Source organism: Argiope bruennichi, chromosome 3 (genome assembly GCF_947563725.1).
Source record: "Argiope bruennichi chromosome 3, qqArgBrue1.1, whole genome shotgun sequence".
NCBI lineage: Eukaryota > Metazoa > Arthropoda > Arachnida > Araneae > Araneidae > Argiope > Argiope bruennichi.
In genome coordinates this window covers 110,968,658-110,973,643 of record NC_079153.1, presented here as the reverse complement: position 1 = coordinate 110,973,643, position 4,986 = coordinate 110,968,658, and the positions used below count along the sequence as shown (strand labels likewise).

General features: G+C 28.4%; 1 non-coding gene across 1 annotated transcript; it reads right to left on the bottom strand.

Annotated features, from left to right (window-relative positions):
* Positions 1 to 4,102: 4,102 nt before the first annotated feature.
* Trnav-cac (transfer RNA valine (anticodon CAC)) lies at positions 4,103 to 4,175 on the bottom strand. The gene has a single exon. It is a non-coding gene; the product is annotated as a tRNA-Val (tRNA).
* Positions 4,176 to 4,986: the final 811 nt, after the last annotated feature.

Sequence of the window (4,986 nt, the reverse complement as noted above, 5' to 3'; positions counted from 1 at the left end):
TGAGAGAACTGATTCACCTCCAGGTCACTGAAAAAACATTAACAAGAGATCATGATCGGTTCATTGAAGTCCACAGTCAATTCTTTTCTTTATTCAATACTCTTTTTTTTTCTCTCTCTCTCTCTCTCGTTTCTTTACCGAATAAATTCTTTGGAAGAATTCCAGGAGAGTCGGGAAAAGAAAAGTTGAAAGAAAGTGCATCCCAGGCAAAGGATAACAAATACCAGTTTCCCAAAAGTTCCACCATTTTTATTTTTAAGCTTCAAGATTTCGTCTCTTAATTTTTATTTCTATTTATTTATTTATTTATTTTTTGTCCTTTCAGTCTACGTCATTCCAACGCATCTAAAAAATACAGAATGCATTCAGTTTCATTCTTTCTCTACTTTTCTTTCTTTTCTTTGTATTAATTCAGGATTTTTCTTAGCGGTCTTCTGGCACCTTGCCTAGATATCCCCCAGACAATATATTTTGGGACTGAAATTTATCCATTCACCTCCCCCTTTCCGCGATCTAGGTATTTATTTTGTTCCCTGCTGATATGGATTTATAGGGAGGGTAGACTTTTTTTTTTTTTTTGCAAGAATTTATGGATAAAACGCATGTTTGGACTCGAAGACAGAATGGCTTGTCATCTTTGTTGATATTACTTCACGTTTTCATTTTCAAAAAAGATTGTTACTTTTTACTTTCTTGTCTACGAAGTATACAGAGAGAAAGTACTGTGATGGAGACTTTGATAAATCTCTTCGTTTCAAGCCTCCCAGGATCCGAAAAACTTATTTTTAGTATCTTGTCTGTCTCTCTGAGCACAAATTCAAAAACGCTTTAAGCTATATGGATGAAATTTGGTATATGGTTTTTACTCCAAATTTGCAGATTTCTATCAAATTTTGAATAAATTATTCAGAAGAAGTCTATCTGCCGGACTATCTGAATATAAGTTAATACAATAACTACAAAATAGATGTAAACTAAATGGGAGAAAAATTGATACACACATTTAATATTTCAAGTGAAGACAGTATCGAACTTTGAACGAAACCCGTCAAAGTGTCTACCATTTGTCTATGTGCACTTTTAGAAGCATGTAAACGTAATAGATCAAACATGCAATGATTTAAATATTTCAGTTTTGGCTTATAATTTTGGGAATACAATTGTAGTTCTATGTCAAATTTCGGTTTTAGTTGGTCAGGAAAAGAGCGTCCAAAATACTCATTCTGTTTTCGGGTAGTTGTATATTAACCGCATTCCAGCGATTTCAAAATTTCTCAAGTCTTTTTCAAATATTACTTACTTTTATGAAAAGTTAGACTGTCTGTCATAGATAACAATGGAAAAGAATTTTAAAAAAATTGTTTCAAATTAAAAACTCTTACTGAATATTATGAAATTTTATGAGAGATAAGCGGAGTTCATCGCCTTTAATCTGCAAAGTTTCAATGTTTTGGCTGTTTTCATTTTCGAATGCTATAACCTTTATCTTTCTAGAAAACGAAAGGGTCATTCTGCGTCTGTTTAAATGTAATATACACTCACAGAAAATAGTAAGAGCTACCTACTTTTATTCTGCAGTAAATCATCGAATGTGAATCTTTGAGGTACAAGTTAAAAATAGCATTTTAGAATTAATAATGTATACTAAAAATTACTGTGCTTAAAATGTTCATAAGAGAATGTCCTCATATTTAAAATTGTATAAATTTTGAAGTTTCTTACGGCGACAGCCTTTTTTGATGTCTTGAATAAATTCTTCATGGGAAAAATTACTCAAAGCATAAATTTTGGTTCATATATCATGATTATATAAAGATGATATTTCACAATTTCTGTTAGGGGCCGTCTCCATATGTAGGTTTAAGATTTAGATATTCTCTAGACGTTGTGTAGTAATCGATTGTCCCAATTTATATGCAACTTTAAAGATGGTTTTAAAATATCAGAAATGAATGTTATTAACAACGTCCTCTGTTTTCACCAATTAATTCTTTAATTTTTTTTCTTTTAAAAAGTAGAATCTGTTGAATGAACAAATAAATATGAATAATACTATACCAGGCAGCCTAATTATGAGTCAAACCAAAAATAGTTTGACATGGTAAATCTTCAAAGCTTTCTTTTTTTTTGGGGGGGGGGGCAATTCTTTGCTGCAAGTAATGTAATGCGATTGTAAAAATTATAATCTCCATAAAATTGGGTTGACCTCGTACTTCCTTAAGACATAAATCATAACAAACAAAATTAATTCAAGTTTTAAATTAAAAAAAAAATTGAAATAATATGCCAATTATGTGTTTAATAATATACCAATGGGAAAGAAAAAACTGAAATTGTATATATGAAAAAGGAAAATGATGGATCATGTGTTTAACACAAACTATAATCAAACTGCAAATTTTTTACCTTTTGATAAAATGAATAATTAACTAAATGGAATAAATAGCTCTACATTACGCCGAAGAATATAGTTTATAAATACCATCTCCTGTAGAATTTATTTAACTTTGTATTTCTAATTGGTAAAACACTCTGAAATATTGATATAAATAAAATTAAACTATTAAACTCAAAGTAATTGAAAGAAATCGACAAAATAACTAATAATATTGCCTTAATTTTTAAATTTAATATTAATTGTATCAGTCCGTGCTTTCATGACGTGGATCAAACGCACCACATCAATTTAAATTTGATATCCCTCACACATTCTTTTTTGGCTCCTACTCGAACAAGTCACACCTCAGCGTAAAACAGAGTGAACGTAGTTATTAGTTGAAAGCTGCCTTTAATTTGGTCATGCGAATCAACTGCATCAAATATTAATAATAATGATAATAAAAACTTATCCAAAATGGAGGCATTTTCACATGATGCACATTAAATGTGCAAAGCTATTTTAATTTTAGGATCTATTACTCATTTTTTAGAAAGAAATTGGGTTTCAGAACGTTAGATAGCGTTCCATAAAGTGGCATGCCGTTAATCTTAGTTTGTAACGGTGACTTCTTACGACTTTATTATTAAATAACAAAACAAATTATTTAATTAAAATAATTAATCACTGAATTCAAAATAGTAATTCAGTATTCAACAAGATAAAATACAAATTTACTTTAAAGATTCATAAATATGTCATGTGTGAAAGGTAGGGTTTTTTTTTTCTCCCTCCCCCTGCTTTGTTGCAGAAACGCACAAAAAATCTTAAATAAAAGAAGAAATTGCCTTTTCGTCTTCTCTTCCCTTTTTCTTTCTTTTTTTTTCTTTTTTTTAATACACTTCTTGAGATTCAGACAGTTTTTGTTGCAAAGAAGCTTTAAAAATCAATTCCGTATAGATAGATACGTCTTGACAGCATTCGGAAGATTAATTGGCATTTTGTACATTGGCCAATAGATGGCAGCATCAGTTATTTAGGCCCAGTGCTTGTACTAGACATAGAATCTAATTTATATAGAGGAAATAAGGAAGAAAATTTTATTTTTATATACACCAGTTTATTCTTTATTAGAAGAATTCATTTAATGTGCTATTTAATCTTCTAGAAATTAATTACAAGATTTATTAAAGATGTCTGCTTAAAATGATTGACAAAGCTGATAAATTAAGCTTCAATTAATATTTGAAATAAAATTAGTATATACGCAAGTTTTTTGCAGAGAGAATTAAACAATTATTTTGCTACTTTTTCAAATAAGATTTGCGACATATATCATGATTCATATTTATTCGCTCTTCCAAAATATTGCTTTAAAATTTAATCGATTTAATAGAAAGCTATTCTCGTGAATACTTCGGTTGAAAAAATTAGACATCATTTTCGGAAAAAAAAAAAGCATTTAAAGAAAACTATTACTTTTTTTCCCTCCTCTTTAGCAAAATATTTATGAAAAATTATCTCTATTTGGGTAAGATAGGTTTATTAAAGCAAATTACACGCAGATTAAATTTTACTTTTATATTGAAATAAATTTTTTTAATTAATATTACAGAAAAAATTAATAATTAGATTAAATATATTACCTGTCGGAAATGCTTTCAAAATCTTTCCGATTTAATCTCGAACCTGATGTGAAAGGAAAAAAAAAAAAAAAAATCACCATGTTTCCGCCCGGGATCGAACCGGGGACCTTGCGCGTGTGAAGCGCACGTGATAACCACTACACTACGGAAACACATCAAATGAGAGCTAAAATAAACTCAAATGCCAATCTCAATTACACGAAATATTGATATTATTTGTGAAATTGATTAAAATAAAAATTGTAATGGCAAATTTTGATTTGGTTTTTATTTCTTCATATGGGAAAAGAGTTTATGTTTGGAAATAATTTTTTAAAATAAAATTTGAAACAACTTGTCATTAATTGCGAAAAAATTCAATTTGTTTTTGAAATAGATAGTTTTGATAGAAAATTTAATTTTAAGACCACCATTTTTCATAATAATTTGTTTCATTTTATTTTTGTCTTTTTTTGTATTATTACGTTTCCTTTCAAAGAAAAATAATTTTGTATTGCAATGTATATAATAGATTAATTCTTTCTTGCATGACAAACCAATATCATCTGTAAGGCAAATAAATAACATGATTTAAAATGAATATAAAATATTTCCATTTCCATTAACCCTAAATTAATTTATTCCATGCATGAAAATACAGTTTTAGTTTGTTTCGGATTGGATTGAACGAAGATAGAACCTGGGACCTTGTGGTTCGTAATAATTTTAAGAGCATCATTTTTCATAATAATTTGTTTCATTTTATTTTTGTCTTTTTTTTTGTATTATTACGTTTCCGTTTAAAGAAAAATAAATTTGTATTGCAAGGTATATAATAGATTAATTCTTTCTTGCATGACAAACCAATAGCATCTGTAAGGCAAATAAATAATATGATTTAAAATGAATATAAAATATTTCCATTTCCACTAACCCTAAATTAATTTATTCCATACATGAAAATACAGTTTTTAGTTTGTGGCG